Genomic DNA, 23,614 nt, shown 5'->3' with positions numbered 1-23,614 from the left:
TGGATCTAAAAAAAGAAAAAGTCTTTGACATTAAAGGGATAAAATTCCTCAAGATGGACTTGGAGAAATGGCTCAGCAGTTAATAGCACTGACTATTCTTCCAGAGGATCTGAGTTCAATTCCCAGTATCCACAAGGCATCTCACAAATGGATCCAACACCCTAATAAAGACACGCATGCAGGTAAAACTCCAATGCACATAAAATAAAGCAAAACACAAATAATTAACAAAAATGATTAAAAACTTCCCAAGATGAATGTATCATTGTTTCCTCAATTTTGTGTTGTTAATCATTAGAATTTCCAAGCTTTGACCCCTGCACTCCTTTTCTCAGCCTACAACTTTGCCTGCTTTCCTGGAGGCCTACCAGCACCAGGGTCAACTAGGTAAGAAAACTCTACCATCTAAACAAAATGGATTATTTCCTTCATAGATACCACTAACCAAAGCTAATCATGATCAGGTAAAGAATCTAAATAGACCTGTAACCTCTAAGGAAATAGAAGCAGTAATTAAATGTCTCCCAACCCCCACCTCCCAAAATAAGCCCAGCGCCAGCTGGTTTTAATACAGAATTCTACCAGACCTTCAAAAGGAGCTAAAACAATACTCTTCAAATTATTCCACAACACAGAAACAGAAGGAACACTGGCAAATTCATTTTATGAGGCAACAGTCAACTTGATACGAAAACCACACAAAGACTCAATAAAGAGAGTTTCAGATCAATCTCCCTTATGAATATAGCTGCAAAAAAAAAAAAATGCTCAGTAAAGTAGTTGCAAACCAAATCCAAGAATACATTAAAAATATCATCCATCATGATCGAGTAGGCTTTATCCTGCAGATGCAGGGATGGCTTAACATACAAAAATCCATCAGTTTAATCCACCAAATAAATAAACTGAGAAAAAATAGGCCTCATGACCATCTCATTAGATTCTCAGAAACCCTTTGACAAATCCAACACCCGTTCATGATAAAGTCCTTGGAGAGATCAGGGATACAAGGCACATACCTAAACACAATAAAGACCATATACAGCAAGCTGATAGCAACATCAAATTAAATGGAGAGAAACATAAAACAATTCCACTAAAATCAGGAACAAGAGAAGACTGTCAACTCTCTCCATATCTGTTAAATACAGTATTTGAAGTTTTAGCTAGAGCAATAAGACAAAGAAAAAGTCAAAGTATTGCTATTCACAGATAACATGGTAGTGTATGTAAGTGACCCCGCAAAATTCTACCAGAAAACTCCTACAGCTGATAAACACCTTCAGCAAAATGGATGGATATAAAATTAACTCAGAAAACCAGTATCTCTCCTATATACAAATGATAAATGATCTGAGAAATAAATTAGGGAATCAATACCCTTCACAATAGTCACAAATAATATAAAATCTCTTTGGGTAACTCTAACAAAACAAATAAAAGACCTGTATGACAAGAACTTCAAGTCTCTGAAGAAAGAAACTGAAGAAGATATCAAAAGATGGAAAGATCTCCCATGCTCATGCATTGGTAGGATTAACATAGTAAAAATGGCCATCCTACAAAAGCAATCTACAGATTCAATGCAATTCCCATCAAAATACCAACACAATTCTTTACAGACCTTGAAAGGATTATACTCAATTTCATATGGAAAACCAAAAAAAAACCTCAGAATAGTTAAAACAATCCTGTACAATAAAAGATCTTCTAGAGGAATCACCATCCCTGGTTGTAAGCTGTACTACAGAGCAATAGTAACAAAAAACATATGGTACTGGCATAAACAAGACAAGTTGATCAATGGAACCAAATCAAAGAACCAGAAGTAAATCCACACACCTATGGACACTTGATTTTTGAGGAAGAAGCCAAAGGTATACAAAGTGGAAAGCAATAACATCATGAAATGTGCAGGGAAATGAATGCAACTGGAAAAGACACCAACCCAGCCATAAAACCCTAGACCAATAATTTGTTCTGCCTGTAAGATGTGCAGAGGCAAAAGATGGAGCAGAATTTGAAGGAAAGGGCAAACAATGCCTGGCCCTGCTTGAGATCCATGCCATGAGAGGGAGCCCACCCCTGACACTATTAATATTCTGCTATATTGGCTGACAGGCGCCTCACATAGCTGTTACCAGAGAGGCTTTGCCCAGCAACTGATGGAGACTAGCATAGAAACCCACAGTCAAACATTAGGTGGAGCTTGTAGAACCCTATGAAAGAGGTGTGTGTTGGGGGCAGGGCTAAGTATTGAAGGAGCCGGAGGTGTCAAGTACACCACAAGAAAAACCTACAGAATCAACTAACTAGCGCCCATAGGGGCTCACAGGGACTGACCTGCCAAGCAGAGAGCATGCATGGAATGGACCTAAACCTTCTGTACATATGTAAGAGTTGAACGGCTGGGTCTTCATGTGGGACTCCTAAGGTGGGAGCAGGGGCTGCCTCTTACTACACTGCCTGCCTTTGAATCCCTGGGCTGCCTTGTCTAGCCTCAAGAGAAGAAAATGCTCCTAGTTTTACTGCAACTTGATATGCCAAGGCTGGGTGGCATTCATGGGAGGCCTCCGCAGAAGAGAGGGAGAGGTGGATCAGGAGGGAGAGGTGCTAGGGAGGGGCTGGGAGGAGAGGAGTGAGGGGAAGCTGTGATTGGGATGTAAATAAATAGTTAATAGTAAAAAGAGAGTTTCCAGGCTTTTAGCAATTATAAAGAATGTTTCAATAGACAGTTTTTTTTTTAAGAAAAAGATTTTTTTAAAATACATTTTTATTAATTTATACATATTACATCTCAGTTGTTAGCCCATCCCATGTATCCTCCCACTCCTCCCTTCCTCCCACTTCCCCCCTACTCCCCTCCCCTCCCCTAAGTCTGTGTCTGAGGGGGACCTCCTCCCCCTGAATATGCTCATACGGTATCAAGTCTCTCCTTGGTGACCTATTATCTTTCCTCTGAGTGCCACCAGGCATCTCCGTCCAAGGGACATGTTCAAATATGGGGCACCAGAGTTTGTGTGAAAGTTAGATCTCCTTCTCCACTCAACAGTGGAGAATGTCCATCGGCTAGTCCGGGTAGGGGTTCAAGGTTTTTACTGCCTATTTTTTCCTTGGCTGTTGCCACAGTTTGCAGAGGACCCCAGGGCCCAGACTCGCCTGTAGTTTTCCAGGACCCACTGGGTCCTTCCATTTCCTCTTTCTCCCAGGCTTCTCACACCTAAAGTTTCAATAGGATGTCCTCCCCTCTTACCCACTATTCTGGTATATACTCACTTATATCGAGACACTAGTCCAAGGTGTACGTCCCCAAGAAAAAGATTTTTTTTTTCTAGACAAAGTTTCTTTGTGTAGCCTTGGCTATCCTGGGCTCACTCTGTAGTCCAGGCTGGCCTCAAACTCACGGTGATCTGACTGCCTCTGCCTCCCAAGTGCTGGGATTAAAAGCGTGTGCCACCACGTCTAGCCTTTAATAGACATTTTTATTCAAAAAGATTTTTTTCCATGACTTAGACATTTTCTTAGATGATATTTCACAAAATAGAATTATTGGGATAAATAATATCCATCACCTTTGAAGTATTTTCAGAAACATAAAATGTGGTTTGAGAAGAGATGCCATCTTTTTAAATTTTTATTTTTTATTAATTCCTTCATATTACATCTCAATAGTTATCCCATCCCTTGTATCCTCCCATTCCTACCTCCCTCCTGCTTACCCCCTACTCCCCTCCCCTATGACTGTGACTGAGGGGGACCTCCTCCCCCTGTATATGATCATAGGGTATAAAGTCTCTTCTTGGTAGCCTGCTATCCTTCCTCTGACTGTCCCCAGGCCTCCCCATCAAGGGGACGTGGTCAAATATAGGGCACCAGAGTTCGTGTGAAAGTCAGTCCCCACTCTCCACTCAACAGTGGAGAATGTCCTGTTCATTGGCTAGATCTGGGTAGAGGTTCAATGTTTACTGCACATATAGTCCCTGGCTGGTGGCATAGTTTGAGCAGAACCCTTGGGCCCAGATCTGCCTGTCATAATGATCTTCTTGCAGGTTTCTAGGACCCTCTGGATCCTTCTATTTCCCCATTGTCCCATATTCCAACATCTTTGGTCATCACAGAAATGCAAATCAAAACGACTCTGAGATTCCATCTTACACCCTTCAGAATGTCTAAGATTAAAAATTCAAGCGACACCAAATGCTGATAAGGATGTGGAGAAAGAGGAACACTCACTCCTTCATTGCTGGTGGGAATGCAAACTAGTACAACCACTTGGGAAATCTGCCTGGTGCTATCTTAGAAAACTGGGAATAGGGCTTCCTCAAGACCCAGCTATTCCACTCCTTGGAATATACCCAGAAGAAGCTCCAGCACACAACAGGGACATATGCTCAACCATGTTCTTAGTGGTCTTATTCATAATAGCCAGAACATGGAAACAGCCTAAGTGTCCCTCAGCAGAAGATTGGATAAAGAAACTGTGGTACATTTACACTATGGAATACTACTCAGCTATTAAAAACAAGGAATTTCCAAAATATATAGACAAATAGATTGAACTAGAAACAATTAGAAGGAGTGAGTTAATCCAGAAGCAGAAAGAGTCAAATGGTATATACTCACTTATATCTGGACACTAGCCCAACGGGCATGTCCTATGAAAATCTTTACTTATCAGGAAAGTGGGATAGAGGGGAGGACATCCTATTGGGACTCTAAGAGATGCCATCTTTAAAGGAGAATATCCTTACAACGACAGAGACAAAAGCTAATGAGACATAAGCTGGAGGGCCTCTTGCCTTCTCTCTCTCTTCCTGGGCCTTCTACCTCAATGTACTTCCAACAGAGTTGGTAGTTCTGAAATACTCATGAACATGTACAGGACTGTGTCATTGGCTTTCCATTACTGTGACAAAAATGCCTGCTGTAATTAAACTTAAAGGGGCAAAGATTTATTTGGGCCTCTGTGTTAGGGGCTTCCAGCTATGATCAGCTGGATCATTGCTTTGGGCTTGGGTTGTGCTTATACATGGTCATGAGTGTGTGTGTGTGTGTGTGTGTGTGTGTGTGTGTGTGTGTGTGTTGGTGAAAGTCGCTCCCCTTGTGGTAGTTGGAAGGTAATGAGAGGCAGGAAGGTGACAAAGCACCTCTCCAGGGAAATAGGTCCCTCCTCCACATTAAGCATCCTTTCCAAAAGCTTTCACAGACTCCCACCCCGGGCCCAACTAGAGGCCAGGGGTCAGGTTGCCAATGCTGTGGGCCTGAGAGACACTTCTCCTCACCAGCATCCTGAGAACCTGTACTGCCTAATCTCCATCAACAACCTGGTCGGACTGAGAGACACCAGGCGACATAGAGCATGCTTCTGGGGAAGCTGTGAGGGCAGAAACAGTTAGATCATGAGCATTGTGACAGTCAATGGTTTAAATCCAGTGATGGCCTGGAAATCCGAAAGCTAATGGCTGGCAATGAAACTGTGGGAAGGGAAGGCTGGCTGGAGGAAGGAAGTCACAGGGGGTGCTTTGTCTCCTTCCTGTCTTTCCTGCTTCTAGCCCTCCATGAGATGAGCTGCCACATACACTATGACCAACACAGACCTTCCTGTCTCTAAGTCCTTTCTGTTGTGTGGTTTTGCTATAGTGAAGACAAAACAAACTCACACAGTGCTTTCTTTGACTTTCATCATTTTCTTAAAATCAGCCTCTAACATTTAATAAGACTTCAGGCTATACAAAACCTGCACCTTCCAGAGTCTTGGTGGGTGAAAGCACTCTGTCACATCTATGACCTGAGCTCCATCCCCAGGACCTACATAATGGGAGGAGAGAACTTTCACAAGTAGCCTTGTAACCTCTACACACGTGGCATGGCATGCACATAAACACACACACACACTCATGCACACACACACAGACACACACACCATCACATGCAAATGAACATATATATATATATATACATATACATATACACACACATATATATATATATATATATATATATATATATACACACACACACACACACACACACATATATATATATCCTGCATCTTCCCCTGCATTTTCTCTGAAGATGAGAAAATTGGAAAATGTTAGCTCTGTACACCAAGCCTATGGTATTCATATCCATAGGCAAACTGGGGTGGTTAGAAAGATGCCCAGAGCTCTGCCTAGGGCAGCTCTTGAAGGAGAATGTGATGAAACATCTTCAAACCTGGGCTGTTGAAAGCTGGCTTTTCTGGACAGAGAGAGCAAAAGCCTGCCAGGGGCTGAGTCTTTGGGCAGAAGGGAAGACTCCATCAGCATGCTTGCTCTCAATTCCAGGGACAGGACCCAAGATTCTTTCATCTGGGTGGCTGTGCCCAGAACCTCTGGCACCGTTCCAGTGGTCAGCCTAGAATCAAGGCTCCCTGATGCATCATGCCAGGTCAGGGCTTGATGGCACTCAGGGTGCCAAGAAGATGTGAGAGAGCATCCCTGAAGGATCTAGGATGTTTAAGATCCAGGATCTGGTTACCTTGAGGCTCCTACCTCTATCCTTTAGAGCCTGCCTAGGGAAAGGCAGTGAAGCAGAGATGAACCATGTTTTTCCCCCCCTCACACATAATCCTACAACCCATCTAGTATTTTTCTTTTGGAAATTGGAAATGGGGGTACATTTAGATGATGGAAGAAAAAGATAGGCTAGGATAGAATAGGCTAGGCTAGGCTAGGCTAGGAAGGCCATCCAATTTCCCTTAGAAATGGAGAGCAGGTAAGAAGGACTGAGAGGTCCTGACTTACAGTTCTGGATTGATGGTACAGGCCTGTCTCTTCCATGGTTCCATTGCTGTTGCTAAAAGGGACCAGAGAGAAAATGGGATTTGAGTATGAGAGTGGAGAGCTGCAAGAGGAGGAGGAGGAGGAGGAGGGAGAGGAGGAGGGAGAGGAGGAAGAGGAGGGGGTAGAAGGAGGGAGGAGGAGGGGGGAAGGAAGAGGGGGAGGGGAAGAAGGAGGAGGGGAGGGGGAAGGAAGAGGAGGAGGGGGAGAAGAAGGAGGAGGAGAGGAGGAGGAGGAGGAGGAGGAGGAGGAGGAGCATGAGTTGAGAAAGGACTGCAGCCCCCACTGAGCACAGTAAGCAAGCTTCAACTTCTAACTCTTCAAATTAGATTTTATTCAAACCTTTGATATATATTTGGCACATTAAACTAAAGAAGTCAGAACTTTGCATGCTCGATAATAATATATAAACAAGCCGAAGTTTCCCAGGGACAAACTTTAAAGCTCTTGGGCAGCAGTTTCCCTGACTCCCACAACACAACCTGCTGTGCCCTCTAGGACTGGGCTCTAAGGCTCCCAGGCCACAGAAATGGGAGTTTTCGATCCCAACATTTGAAGGGAAGGTTAAATCTCTCCTAGTCTTCGGAATGCAATTACCATTAAGGTTGAAAAACGAGGGTGATGAGAGGCAGTGGCAGGCTTTTACAAGTTTGTATAAACACTGGCTTGGGGGGGGGGCAGGGGAGGGACGGCGGGACCACAAGAGCCAGAGCATCCTTCTTACATCAGTGCTATAAATGCCCGAGACCTTCTTCAGGATCATCTGGCCTCCGCCAAGAAAAGCAGCTGATAAAGGGCCCCTCTAAGCTCATTTCTTATCTGCTCCCGCAAACACAGGCTGTCCCAACGCTGCAAAGCAGGGGAGACAGCCATGGAGGGAAGCATGTTGGAGCCACAGGCCGGGGCAGACTCCTGCGGGTCTTCAACCAGATGAACTAGGCTCAGGAAGATCCTAGCTAGCGGATTTATCAATCGTAGTGTGAGATGTACTTTTGTTTCACTGTTCCCTTCTGGGTCACAATTGTTCTGTTTGATCCAATAACTCCCAGGCTACCAAACGGAAGCAAGAGGGCTGCAGGCTGCCTATGACAAGTGAGGAGAGAGGACGGTGGAGGAGGAGGAGGAGGAGGTGCCTTTGTCCTCAGAAATCAATGATGGAACACACAGCCACAGCTAGGCCTAAGAGTTCTTCCCCAGGATTTGCACCAAGCCAACGCGCTACTAAATGCACTTTTATTTCAGCAGCAGACACTGTAATGAGTTAATTTTGCCTTGCAGCCTTGCTTGGATGCATCTGTCCTCCATCATTACTTCTAAAGTGTGAAGACACTTAGGAAAACGAAACTTAGTCCCTTCTCTTAGAGTCAGCAAACAGTGACTATTAGCCACGTAGAAAGCATGCCTCAGTGACATCAGCCAGCTCGTCCAATTTTCCCTTACTGGGAGGTCAGTTAAGATAAAGGAGGAAACAGTCCAGCCCATCAATAAAGCTCTTTGTACCCTTTCTGTGAACCTGGGCTCCTGTTTGCTATCTGCCTTGCGCTCCTCTGAGTGCCTGGTTTCTGAATCGCTTGCACTCAGTCAGTAAGGGCCTGTCGTAGAGACTGGCTCCATCAAGACTCAAGGTTCCTCTGCAGCTGTGGACATGGGCATTGCTAGATCCATTGCTGAATTTGGTCATGGGAATCTTTTTGAAACGAAAAAAAAAAAAAAACTCAGAAATAATGTCATCACAGTAGTATGGAATCTATTAACCCCGCTGAAGACCTTGAAACAGTCCTGACCACACTATCAAAGAATAACACAGATCGTGTGACGTGTGCTATGAGTCACAGATGGAGGCTTGATACAGTCATTTTGTTTTTGCACACTAACAGCCACCCTCGATTTTGAGATATAAAACTGGAATTGTGGTTTGTGGTTAAAAAAGCTATTGTCTACCCTAGTATCCTGCCTTCTTTAAGCATTACACCTAAACCATGTGGATTATAAATATCCTTAAGCAAAGCTACCATTCTAATTTGACCTACCAAAGTAATTAAAAAAAAAAAAGCCATGATCAGCAAAAACAGATACAAGCTGCTTTGTCTATCTGGAGCAAGGAGGCATTGTTCACTTACTCATTCAATTGCCTCTATGTTCCATGAGTTGATTCAGTTATGGGACATAGAAACGAGTAAAACCCAGGTTTTAATCTACTCTTCCTTATAGGCAAGCGTGGGGACACACACACACACACACACACACACACACACACACGAGAGAGAGAGAGAGAGAGAGAGAGAGAGAGAGAGAGAAAGAGAGAGAGAGAGAAAGAGAGAGAGAGAGAGAGAGAGAGAGAGAGAGAGAGAGAGAGAGAGAGAGAGAGAGTAAAACAGGAAGAACCACCCTGCCTATCTGATAAATGGCTGAACAGGGGTCTGCCCAAGGTGCCCTGAGATCTCAGGAGATCCTCAGTGTGTTTAGTAAAAGGAGGCTTTACAGAAGAGGTGACCTTTCAGCTGCCCCTTGAAGTAGTCAATCTCCTCGACTCATCGACTTCTCCCCAGTTAGCCAGCCAGGCAAGCATACGTGTGAGGTTCGGAGAACGTGATGACAAAAGCAGGAAAAGAAACAAAAGGAGTAGAAATAAGAGAAAATGTATTGTGACGATACCGTCCAAAGTGTCCAGCGCTTGCAGCTTTTGGTGCCTCCTACCTAGGAATGCACAACATTGAAAAGAATTAGACAGAGGAATAGATAAAGTGAACACAAAAGTATTTGTAAAACTGAAGTAACTCAACGGCTATTCTCTGTGAAACTCTTTAAAGTTTTTCCCCATGTACAAAATTTTCCTGAATGATATATACAACGTTAGTGTTTGTAAATTGGCCACTGCCATTGTTTTAAAAGTTATCTTTCTTTTATGAGTGTTTTGTCTGTATGTGTGTATGCTGTATGCATGCGTGCCTGGTATCTGAGGAAGCCAGAATAGGGCACCAGATCTCCTCAAACTGGAGTTATAAATGATGGTGAGCCTCCCTACCTTGAGATCTGGCAACGAAACCTGAGTCCTCTGCAAGAGCAGCAAGTGCTCGTAAACACTGACCTGTCTCTCCAGCTTTGATGTCTACTGCCATTTTGAGATGTTCATGAAAAAAATTATAAAAGATTATTCTACTATGGTTTTTATAAAAGTCCTTTAAAGCATGCATTGGGACCTATTAAGTAACATAGAGGGGATGAGTCACTAACATCCTATAAAGCCTAGGATAAGAACTCCTGGCATGGAGATTTCATCTAGAAACTGAAGACAATTCAAGCAACAATTGAGATTTCGTTCACAGCTTGCCCTATGCAACTTCAACTATTGATTAAAAATAGGCAACGTGTTCCAGTTACCACAGCCTTCCCCCCCAAGTCTATTTAACATGACAAAACATAGATAATTTCAGAATAAATTTGTAGTGATCTATAAAACAGGGGAAAATGTGTTACAGAGAGTTTCTAGTAAGACGGGAGGGATAAAGACAGTATAGTAGAGGAAACTAACTCACAGACCGGCAGCTCTGGGTCAGGGTGCAGAGAACAGCACTGCTGGTCGCAAGCATCCCAGAGCCTTTATAGCTGGTGTAGAAACACAGGGTCCTGGACAGACCCTAGACTGAGAACTCTCAGGGAAAAACCAATGAAAGGGTCTATGGCCTCTGCACGTTTCTGCATACAGGTTGGCTCACTGCCTTAGCTTCTTGGAGAGACTGGAAAAAATTCCCCTGGTAGCAAACCCGTTTGCAAGGAGGAGGGGACAGAGGAGTTTTGAACTTAAAAGAAAAGAAGTGAGGAACAGAAGGGAAAGGAATAAAGATGCCATTTTCAGATATAAAATCCTAGAGCAGTGTGGTTCACAGCTCTCAATGCTGAGACCCTTTAACTCAGTTCCTCATGTTGTGGTAACCCCCAACCACAAAATTATTCTGTTGCTACTTTTATTATGACTGTAATTTTGAAATATAATATAATGAAATATAATGTAATTTTGAATTATAATGTAAATATCTGTGTTTTCTGATGGTTTTATGCCACCCTTGTAAAAGGGTTGTTTAAACCCTCAAAAAGTCCTGACCCACACATAGGTTGAGAACTGGTCTAGAAGGTTTTGTTTGTTTGTTTGGTTGGTTGGTTTTTTTCCTTTGTTTTGTTTTAAGTTTTTATTGATTCTTTATGAGTTTCACACCATGCACCCCAGTCCTGCTCCCCCCAAAATTTAACACACACATACACACACACACACCTCAAAGCATAGAAAACATCTCACCACGGAAGCTGTAGTATGCCACAGTGTGTCCCACAGTGCATCCCTCTAGCCACACGTCTTCACTTGCTAATGTTCATTGCAATAAGCCATTGGTCTGAATCAAGACCTCTGGCTTCCTCAACACTATCAATATTGGGACCTTTCTGTGCCTCCTCCCAGGTATCCTGTTGTTGTTCTCTGGTATAGAGATCTTGCAGCTTCAGATCAGCCAGCCTGACCCACAGTCCTCTGTTCCATTCAGGGAAAAAAAAACTTAAAATAATACGATATGCATAGGAAGAAAACTCATGCATCTGCCAAAGTAAAGAGGAACCAGAAGATCCCTGGACAGCCGAAAAACACAAATTGCAAGGGTGAGCGTGCTACAGCAAACAAGTAGAAATGAAGAAAGAGATGAATGATAAGATACAAGTTTAATTTTTCTGCCTAAACAATGTTTCAGGAACTTTCAGGAGAATTTTTCCTTTGTGAAAAGTGAACAGGGCACTATTTTTAAAAGCACAAATCAAAACAGTGTTTAAAAGTTGAAGGGAAAATGAACTACTCATTAGAATATGGAGATATGGAAAATGAAAATACCTCATAAAATAAAATTATAAAAGAGATAAAGGTGTTACCTAGGTATAGTTAAATAATAGAAATCCACTTATGTACCCATTTAATAAGAAACAAAGAACTAGAAAGCAGGTTGAAGCAGAGGAGTACATAGTAGAAGGGACAACACAGGACCATGTTACTGAAATGACCAAGGACTTGAGACTTCATTCTTGACCTGTGAACAAGCAGAACAAATAAAGATTTCCATTAGGCATATACTCATGGAATTTCTGAACTTACTTTGAAAACAAAGGAATAAAATATTAGAATTTGGCCAGTGCTGACCTCTGTCTTTGCAACATGAACTGCTGGAAGGCAATGAAATTTTCACCTACGTGTAAGGTAAAATGAGTGTTGTTTTAACTCAGAACATTTATTATACAAAAAGTCCATTCTGAGACTAGATAAGGAAAGCAAATTCTCCAGCAAATCAGAAAGTAAAACCAAGAGAAAGACTAGAAATAAAAGGCTTTTTTCCCTTTGTGGTTACTCTGCTTAATCACCACTGTTGTGGCTGTGCTATTGGTGCAGGCATCATTAGGACACACTGAGGCAAATGCAGAGTGAGCAGGTGTGAACTCCAAGGGGTTGGACTTTTGCTGACATTGCTTAGATTTTATATTCATATTCAAAGTCTGTGTTGCTTTCAAACTTAAAAAAAAAGATAACAAATGTATTTACAAAGATGTTCGTACTTTTTGGTTGGTTTTTGATTTTGGGAAAGATTGTTTGTTTTGAGATAAATATGGTCTCACTATGTAGACCAGTCTATCCTCAAACTCATAGATATCCCCCTGCCTCTGACTCCCAAGTGCTGAGAGTAAAGGCGTGCGCCACCACTCCAGATTATATATGTTTTAAGAATAGTCACCGGGATAATAAAAACTACTCAGCAAAAAGAATTAAAGTAGCAAATGAAAAAAAAAATCATGTATTACGTGTTATTAGAGGAATAGAATTTAACGCAGTGTGAGATACCCATTTACCTACGAGAATGAACAAAATCCAGATGCAGGCATCCTCCACCGCTAGTGCAAATGTGGAGCCCTGGGAATTCTCTCTGCTCCTTGGAGGGGAAATTCAGTCACGGCCCATTTTCTTACTATACACTCTACCAATCACATGATTTACTATTCAACCAAACAGCTGAATATTAATGTACACATACAAGCACACCCAAAGACATGTGTAGTGGTTTTGTTCTAAGCTGAGGAATTAGAATTGTGACAAGGGTCAGCAGGTGAACACCCCTGATAACCTGAGTTTGAACCCCTATTTTTATGTGGCGGGAAGAGCACCTACTCCAAAAATTTATAATTTATTCTCTGATTTCCACATGTGAGTTGGGATGCGCGTGCACGCACGCACGCACACACACACACACACACACACACACACACACACACACACACACACCAAATAAATGATAGAAAAGTGTTAAAAACTTAGAGGCAATCAAGGTGTTCTTGAGTTGGGAACTGATAAAGAATGGCAACTCTGAATAAACAGACTGAATTGCTAAACTAAATGTTCTAACGTGGAAGGAACTATCAAGAAGTGGAAAGGCTTCAGGGAAACCTAACCGCAGAACACTAATGAAATAAGCTGAGGGGGCAAAGGGTCAGGGACCACAGCGGGGGCGGGGGGGATGAGGAAGAACAGTGTACAATGCTGTATATGTGTGCGAATCTCATAATGAAACCCACTCCTTTGTATGTCAACCAAAAGTAACTTCTAAAAAGATGTTAGTCTGGAAAGGCCATGGACCTTATGGTTCCAACTATGTGGCCAGAAAGGGAAAAGCATGGAAAGCAAGATTAATGGCTGCCAGAGGCCATGAATAGTCAGGAGAGGGCACAGAAGAGTTTTAGACAAAGAGATTATCCAGTCTGAAATTACACTGGGATACTAGCAGATGCTATGTATACATATCATATAAAATCTTATGTTTATAAAATATAGATCACTAAATTTGTAAGGACCTCAGAGGTACCGTATAGCAAACAACTAAGAGAGTATGTCACTTAGCGAGTGTGAAAAAGAGTAGTGCATTTTTAAAAAGATGCTATACGTGTTTACCTAGAACAAATAAGAAGTAAATTAAGGAATTTACAATGAGTAAAGCAAAATGTCAAGGAAAAAAGAAACAGGGGGAAGTGAGGTGTCCCAGTAGACAAAAGCCTTCTTCTCATGAAGACTGGTGACCTGAGCTGTGTCCCTAGAATCCCTGAAGAAGGGACATACATAACCGACTCTACAGGGTTGTCCTCTGACCCTGTGCACACCATAACGTGTGCTCCCCCAAACCGATCAGTCAACCAGAAAATACATAAATGATGCAATTTAAAAGGTTTTTTTTTTTTATTTTAAGGAGGGAAATGGATAGAAAAAATGGATATATTAAAACCTTTCCCACATACCAATTTAAATATGTGTATTTAAATTGTTAAATCTTAATAACAGCATTAGAATTGTGGGCCAACTGAACTCATTATTTCCCATACACACAGATGCAAAATATTAACCAATTATATATATGCATATACAGATATATGCATATATATTACAACCAGCTAAGATTTTTTTCATTTTTTCTTTACTTTTGACAACTTTCTACATGCATAAAATGAAATATGAATGCTTCACTCCCATCTCCATTTAGCATCTCCAGCTTTTCCCTTATTTCACCGAATAGCTCCTCCCAAAATCTCACCTTGGTGTTTAGGGTTTTTTTTTTCTGACAACTCACAGAATCCAGTTAATGCCTCCCATTTGTGCATGGGTATGGGGCTATCCACTGGAGTGTGGAAACCCTGCCCAGTGGCCACGTCCTTAAAAGGAAGTGATTCTCCCTCCCCAATGGCCATCCACTGGCAAGAGCACTTCAGTAAAGGGTGGAGCCTGGGGAGAATTTTACCTCATCGACACCAGGATTCTGACTGCTCTTCTCCTTTGTGGCTCTTGCTTAGGTAACCACAACTGATGTGAATGCATTGCTGTGATAGCCAAGCCCTGTCTAGAAGACAGTGTTCCACAGCCCTCCTCTCCATCCTTTGGCTGTTACCCTCTTTCTGCCTCTTCTTCCGTCCTGAGTCTTGGTGACAGGGGGTTAAGAGAGATGTCCCACTCAGTCTCTTATTTTTAATGCTTTGACCAGTTATGAATCTCTCCATTCACTGCCCTCCATTGTAAAAAGAAGCTTCTATGGTGATGCTTGAGAGAAGCCTGGATCCATGGGCTACAAACATAAATACATAGAAGGCACATTGACAACAATGACCACTTAGCAAAATGACTGCTTAGCAGATTCTGTCCTATGGCTTAGCACCTTCCCAGTTGTGGGCTTTTGACCAGGGTTACAGTAGCAGGCATCAAATTCTTTCCTCTAGAGGAAGCCTCAAATTCAACAGAAAATGGCTAATTGCCCCCAGGAAATAAGAAAGTCAATACAAGATATAACTGGGTTCTCTAAAGAGATAGTATTACTGAAGAAAAGCCAAACTCAAATGGTACTGTAAGTGAAATACTGGATAATTGTGGCCTGGCAGGGACAACTGGAAAGCAATGTATGGGAATTGACTCATTTAATAAGGACAATAATACATTTATTAAAAATCGAGGAAGGGAAACTGGGAGAGCTTTAGGACACCTTGAAAATACTTAATCTTTGGATTGTGGACACTGAATAATGAGCATACCATATCAATCAAAGTCATGGGATATACTTGAAGTAAAATCATAGAAGAAAAATTTCCACACCCAGAGAAGGAGGTATCAGTGCAGCCAAAAAAGGCATACAGAACACCAAGCAGACAGAAGCAGAGAAGAAATGCACCAAGACATTTCAAGAGAGAAAGGTCACGTCGTTTATGGAGGCAAGCCCAGCAAAATGACACCTGATTATTTGACAGAAACTTTTAAAACCAGACGGCCCTGGAAAGGTGCATCCCAAGTTCTGAAAGACCACAACTGTCAACTCAGATTGCTATAGCCACAAAAACTATTGTTTAAAGTTGAAGGAGAATTCTTTTTAAAAAAAAATTACCATGGTATAAACGAATTAAAGAAAGGTATTCCAACGAGCCAGCTCTCTGGAGAGTACTGAGAGGGACACCAGTCTGAAGAGAGGAATAAAGACACCCAGAGTCACCGACAAGCAAATAGATGCTCAGAAGAAATTTAAGAACATGTCGACTGTAAAAGCCAAACCAATGTGGTTTGCCATATTAGCAGACTTTTAAAAAAAAGAAAGAAAGAATCATATCAGTAGAAGAAAAAAATTGTACAAAATTCATCACTCACTTAGGACTTTTAAAAAAGGTCTCTGTAAATCTGAAATAGGAGGCATTTCTTTCATTAAGCAGCATTCACAATGTGATGAGAATGCTTCTGTTTTTGTCTTCTTGAAGGAAGGAATTCGATCAAGTGATGAGAGGAAGGGCTTTTAAGAGAGGGAGGAGGATGGGCAACATAACGTGTGGGAGGGGAAAAGTTGAGCCTGAACACACCTTTAATCCAAGAACTTTCTGTTTATTGTAAACAGGTGATTAAGGTGTGGGTCAGCCAGCCCTAGCTCATAGCCTTAACCCGAGAGCTTTCTGTACAGAGGATTTAATAAAGTTAACCCTAGGTCAAGAGGCAGAGCAAGAAACCAGCTGACAGGGATTAAAGAGTAGGAGGGACTTTGAGTTGAGGGGTATTTAAGACAGTGTGTAGATGTAGAAGGAGCTCTTTGGCTTTTGACTCTTGGGATTTTAGCTTTTAGCTCTTTTGCTCTTTAGCTCTTCAGCTCCTTGGCCTTTGGATTTTGGGGCTTTTTTGAACTTTGAACTAATAAGCCTTTGGCCTTGAGTTTTTTGGCCTTTTCCTCCTGGGCTGTTAGCTGAGCTAGTGAGCCTTTGGGCCTTCCCCATCAGGACGTGAGCTGAGTAGGAAAGCCAGCTGAGTGCTTTCTCTGCCTCTTTGAGATAGCAAGTTTTTCACCCTAGAATCTGGATCCTAAGTCTTTATTGGGAAAATAGAATGTTTGGTATTTTTATTGAAAACAACAGAGATATTCAATGTTTTATTATAAAACAGGCCTCATGTTAGATGATTTTGCTCAGATCCAGGCTGTTGTGTCCACTCACTCTAGAGGCCTGTCCCTGACTGGCAACTATGAGGAAATGAAGAAATGATGTGGAATGAAGAAATGAATGACACATAGGCAAACAGAATTTAGATAAACAAGGAGGCAGGGCGTATGATATACAGCTGGATGCAGAGGACGGGTTCAGCTACCCTCAATAGGAGCAGTCTCTGGGGGGAGGGGAAGCAGTGGGGAGTATTGGGAGCTATGGTGGGCATTTTCTACATACACTGTCAACATCCACATGTGGACCAGAGGAAGGCACTGGCACTTCTTCATGAGTCTGAGATGTGACTTTGTCTACGCCAACAATACACACTCACTCAGGACTTTGCTTACTCAGGAATTCCTCTGGTCCTTGCAGCAGGCTAAGCGTTTTAAGCATATTCAAGGTAGGCGAGGCTAAGCTGCTGTGATGTTTGGGAGGTTACATGTATCAAATGCTTTTGTGTAAAAAATAAAAAATAAAAAAGACATTTATTCAGCATCATTGCCAGAATATGACATTTAATAATCAACAGTAGGATTGAAAAGTCTGTCTATAGTAAAACTCTATGTTGGAATGCTTCAACACAGAACTGAAATAACCTGCTATCCAACCAGCCACTAAGTCAGTCCTTGAATTTTGCCCATATTTAAATGAGCACTGTCCAACAGGAGTCTATTTGATGCAGCTAGTCCCCGCTACTAGTGCCACCAGTGTGAATGGTTGCACAGTCACCTGTGCCTTCCTCTCGCTTCTCTGGCTCTTCTTTCCTAAGCATAGCTCACCATCACTAATTAAAACCTCTTTTTTTTTTTTTTTGCCACTGCCATAGCTGCTGCTGCTGCTGGAACCACCATAGTCACATTGTTCCCGTGCTTGCTGTGACCATAGGGAACAGAGATTCTCCCTCCAAAGTTTTCTCACTTCATTTGTCCAAAAGTTTAATACTGTTTGTTGTAATTTGCCTCACTTTAGACCTCACCACCTCTAAACATGGTTCCACTGTTACGAAGCCCACTGCTGTCATCTCCACTGCCACCATTCTCACCACCATAGCTGCCACCAAGGCCACTGTGATCAGGAAGTTTCCTCCACCACCAAAATTGTCATTGGTACCAAAGCCACCTCCATGCCTACTGCCAGAGTTTCCAGAACCACTTCAACCTCCTAGGCATCTTTTGTGTCCACGGGCTGCCCTTGTTCATTCTGTGGCCCCTCAGTTTCTATTCTTGAAGAGCCATGCTGTCTAGAGTCATGGTCAACAGAGAGTACAAAAGCAAAGCTCCTCATCTACCCACGGCCTACTTCAGTCATGGTTTCTGTCACTTCTGTTTTTTTTTTTTTGTCATCTTCAGAATAGGCTCACAGGCACCATTCTTCAGTGTCTCCTTGGATCAGGGAACCTGATCTCTGCAGATCCACTCCTGACACAGGTGTCATTGCTTCAGCAACACTTCCATGTGGCACCCGCAGAATAGGTGACAGACATTAAGCCCCTGCAGCACCAGGAGCTTGGGTCTCTCACGCCCTCATGGCTAGAGTGTTCTCCAGAGCTCTCTGTGGCTCCTCAGATCTTACGGAGTCTTTCAAACCTCAATCCTCCAATGAAGCACTTTGCAGCTGGTCAGAATCTTCTGGAAACATTGAGGTGACAGCAGTGAGGAGACTTTAATGGTGCCTCCTTGGCTGTGTCCAAGGATAGAAAAGCTCACAATACCTTCTGTGTTACTGATGCCTTGTTCATGATATGTCTCTTTGTTTGCTGATAAAGTGATTGTCTACATAGACAATCCCATGTGTTCTCTGAAAAAAAAAAAGCAAAGTAAGTGACTTTAGCAAAGCTGTGGAACTTGTGATCAACAGACAAGAGTCTGTGTTTCTATACTCTATAGGAATAAACAGGTAGAAGCTGCTGGGCTGCCATTTAAAACACACAGAACCAGGTATGATCATCCCGAAAATGTAGTCATTATCCTCAAATGCACACAATCTGTATGCTGAGAGCTCCAGGGAGTTTATGAGAGAAGCGAGAAATCTGAGTTAGCAGACACACTGTTTTTATGCAATGAAAAACTCAACCCAGTGAACATGTTTGTCCCCAAACTTACCAGCAAACAAATATCTTTGAAAATCCTAATAAAACAATTAAATGAAGTTATTCTAAAATATCTATGTAAAATGAAACAACTAAGAAACCAGACCAGCATTGCTAATAGGATTTTGAAAACTGAAGGAAAAAAAAAAAAAAGTAAGAGGAACCCGCCTTTATAGGCTCACTGCATAGCTACCAGTAATCAGTAGTAGTTTCTCTGAACAGTAATTGGAAGATTGTAAAAAGTAATGTCTCTTAAGGACTTAGAGGAACATCCTGCTGCATACAAGTGCTTAACATATGTTTGCTAAAATTAAGTCAAGATGTCACAGTTCAGGTCCAGACTCCAGGGTGGTGTAAAGCAGACATAACAGTCAGTGTTAAAGCCAGAGTTGTAGGTAATACACCCATCCCCAGTACAATAATCAGTCTGTCCTGTATCAGATGTACACAAGTTACAGATCTCCATTGTGAGAATGCTTGCATCAGATTGTCTGTAAGAAAGTCTGTAGAGCACTTTTCTTGATTAATGATCCATGTGGAAGGGCTCATCCCACTGGGGGTGGTGACACCCATGGGCTGGTGGTCCTGGGAGCTATAAGATTGCAAACTGAACAAGTCCTGGGGAGCAAGCCAGTAGACAGCATTCCTTCATGGTCTCTGCCTCAGTTCCTGCCTCCAGGTTCCTGTTTTGGGTTCCTTCTCTTTAGATGATGAACTGTAATTTGCAAGGTAAAATAAACCCTTTCCTCCCCAAGTTGCTTTCAGTCCTGGTATTTATCACATCAATAGGAACTGTACTAAGACTCATGCCGTTTACCACCGTGTACCAAAATGGAATTACCATTCCACTCATTGAGTCTTAGTTATCGAGGGACATCAGAAGCATAAGATATCATATCAAAAATATTGCAATCAGTTGTGATCCCAAGTGGCCTAACTATTCAATTACTTTTGTTGCAATTTTTCCTTGCTAGGAGGTCAATCTGGTGGTTGTCTTTGACTCTCTCAGTAATGGGCCTCAGATATGCATTTAAGGATCAAAATTCCCATCCTGTAAAACATCAAATGCCTTGTCCACATCCTATAAATGATTCACCGCAAGTGTGATCATCCTAACAAGCTTTTACCCGATAGGAACATCTTCCTCTGTGTGCATATGATGGCTGCCTTGCTGGGCCAGTGCTCTGTCACTCCCACACCTGCAGAGAGATGAGAAGAGGTTAAATGGGTCTCCTCAATACATTCCATGAAATATTGATTAAAGTTCTAGTTGAAATAAGTGTATTAATGTAGACTTAGAGCACTCAAGTGAGTAAAAAAACACCCCAAGGGGAAACGTTTCTACCAAGCAAGTGAGACAAAAATTGATACTTCGAAATGGTGAGAATGTTCCTTGGATGCCCAGTTCCTTTTTGCAATCTTACACAGCAAGATAGGACTTTTAACAAATGCCCCCAGTGATAAAAGCCTCGTTCTTGGAGGGAGGGGCTAAGGTGGAAGAGGAGAGAAGGAAAATGGAAACAAACAGGAGGCAAGCGATGACAAAGAGCTGCCTGGGAACATCATGAGACTTGCTGACTCTTCTCTGTTCTTGGATTTTGCCCCCATCCTGGCTCAATTAGCACAAAATAAGATACTCCTTTCTGGAGCGATTAAAGAAGAGCGCCATTACTTCTGCTGGAGCCACCTGCCTGCCTCCCACTGCCTGTATTTGGTCTCTTCACTAGCTTCCTCTGCCTTGTACCTTTGCCATGACTTACTGTGCTGCAACAGTTCTAGAGCCAGAGCCCAGTGAGCAGTCAGAAGCCTCTGAAGATCATTAGAAACAAGCGCTTCCTTCTCATGAGTTAATTATTTCAGGTATGCTGTCACCGTAACAGAGGTACTACTAACACAGAATTACAGGTTACATAATACAGACTGGTAACAGATCCGTGTAGAACTTCCAATCCTTTTACTTTCTAGATGAGGAAGTGAAAGTCTCTATACCTGAAAATGGTTGTCTAGAGATTCACAGTAAGTGCCTGGCAAGGAGGAATCTGGAGTCAGGATTCTTCAACGTGTTCTGTTGGCCCTGAACAGAGGCCCTGAGCCCCACCTGTGAGAATTTAGAAGAGGATGGGACTGCCTATGATTGTAGTACAATGTCTGTGGGGTGCTACTGCCCTCCTGACGTGGAAAACTAAATGTGTGCTATGTGCTGGGTAGTCCTCAAAGAGAGTTATCTTCCCAATCATGCCAATACAGTTCCCATGGAAACACGAGTAACCCTTCCCCACCCTTCCATGTTGATTAATGACCATTTTTACCATTTTTACCTTATGACACTCAGGAGTACTTAAATTCCTGGTGTCATCTCCTCCTATCTCAGTACCCAAAAGCAATACCTCTACTTCTACAATCCATGAATGAATTCCCTTCCTTGACGTTTCAGACAACAACTACCTCTAGAATAGTGTGGTCTGTATTTGTTTCAAAGATCCTCAGAACTAAAACAGGCCTTGAGACCACGCACAAACTAAACAAACATCAAACTTATTTATTTATACTTTTTAATTGATTCTTTCTGAATTTCATATAACGCACCCCAATGCTACTGATTTTCCAGTCCTTTCATATCCTTTCTCTACTCTTGTAACATCCTCCACAAAAGAAAAAAAAAAATCTCGCCATCGAAGCTGCATTGCAGCATGATGTGTCACACAGTATGCTCTTTTGTCCAAACGGCTTACTTGCAAATGCTTCTTGCAATGAGTCATTGGTCTGGTTCAAGGCCTCTGGCTTCTGCTAAACTATCAATAGTGGAGCCTCACCGAGACGCCTCTCAGATATCCTGCTGTTTCCCCAGGCCCTGGAGATTCCAGCAGTTCTTAGGTATGGTAGATGTTTGAGTGGGCCAGCTCAAAGGCCGGAATCTGAGACTGGGTTGTAGCTGAGTTGGTCAGCCTGCCATCCGTCCCACTTTGGCCAACCAAAGGGAAGTGCCAGCTTTCCCTCCACTGGTGAGGGGCACGACCAGCTCAACATGGTGGTCAGTCATCTACCATGGCCTCGGGCTGCAGCCCAGACCAGGAACATCTGCATAGTCTTTGATGGTAACATGGGCCTCAGACATCAACACAGACCCTGCCTGCCATAGGACCATGGACTCAGATATGGGGCTCCCTGCGGTAGCATGGCCTGGGATGTCACCGCGGCCGCAGAAGGTTGCACGAGCTGCTCTTGTGCTCCTGATCCTCACCACCTCCTGTCTCTAGTCCCACCTCTCTCCGCAGTGCAGGACCACTTAGCTTCGCTTTCTCTCCCATCTCCCATTGCACACTCCCTCTTTCCTGTCTCCTCATTATATATTCGCTCACTGTAGTGTCACCCTCAGCGGGCCTGAGGCAGGGTGTGCACTCGGGTGTCTTCTGGCCACCCCAGGGCCAAACATGGCATTTGTGTCTTGTCTTAGAATATGTGAGAATATCCCAGATTTATTCTTTTTCTATTGTGACAGTATACATGCCACTAAGCCCCACGTTCTCATCTATCAGCACCCCATTTATTAGAACAAATCATTTTTTTACATCTAAAACCCAGAGCCCTTTCCAATGACCTCTGTCTTCAGAGGCTACTAGGTAGACTTCGTCTTACCCTTTGGTTCCTACTAATCCTTCCTCCTCTGCCATACAGCTGTCTTCACGGGGACTGGCTCTTGAAAATCCTGCAGTGGCTTTGGTTGAAGAGTGTGCTAGTTAGCTTTTAATGTTACCTTATTAATTAATTATTTTAGCTTTTCTTGTTTTATAAAAAAAAATTATTTATTTACTCACTTTACATCCAGTCATAGCTCCCTCCCTCCTCTCCTCTCTGTCTTGCCCTCCCTCCTCCTCCCTCCTCCCATTCCTCAGAAAATGGGAGCCCCCACTACTCACCCACGCCAGCTCATCAAGTCACATAAGGACTGAGCTTGTCTTTTTCCCTGTGGCCTGGCAAGGCAGTACCATCAGGGGGAAATGATAGAAAAGCAGACAGCAATGTCTATGTCAGAGACAGCACCCACTCCCCTTACTAACGGATGCACATGAAAGCTGAGCTGCCCATCGGCTACATCTATGTAGAGGACCTAATTCCAGTCCATTCATGGTCCTTGGTTGGTGCTTCAGACTCCACGGGCCCCTCTGGCCCCTGCTTAGTTGGCTCTTTTAGTCTTCTTGTGGAGCTCCTGTCACTTCTAGGTCCTTTTATCCTCCCCCCCCCCCCCACTTTTCACTAGATTCTTTATGCTTCACCCAATGTTTGACTGTGAGTCTAAGCATCTGTTTCAAACCACTGCTGGGTGGAGTCTATCAGAAGCTCCTGTCTACAAGAATAGCAGAATATCATTAATAGTATTGGGGATTGGCTCTCTTCCATGGGGTGGGTCTTGGTTTGGGCCAGGAATTCCCTCAATCTCTCTTCTATCTGTTCTATCTTTATCCCTGCAGGGTTTTATAGACAGAATAAGTTTTGGATTGAAGTTTTTCTGGGTAGGTTGGTATTCTATCTCCACTAGGAGTCCTGTCTAGTTAGAGAGTGTGCATCAATATACAGAATTCAATACCAATGAATAAAAAATAACCTTACTTGAAAGTAAAAATTAAAGCCTTAAGTTGAAGAGTATATACGGTAATCTGCCTTTGTTCTCTAATTTCTATATATTTTCTATATT

The sequence above is a fragment of the Acomys minous genome (genome assembly GCF_964271855.1).
Source record: "Acomys minous genome assembly, chromosome: 5".
Taxonomy (NCBI): domain Eukaryota; kingdom Metazoa; phylum Chordata; class Mammalia; order Rodentia; family Muridae; genus Acomys; species Acomys minous.
The sequence above is the reverse complement of the archived record's forward strand: the minus strand, read 5'-3'. Positions refer to the sequence as shown.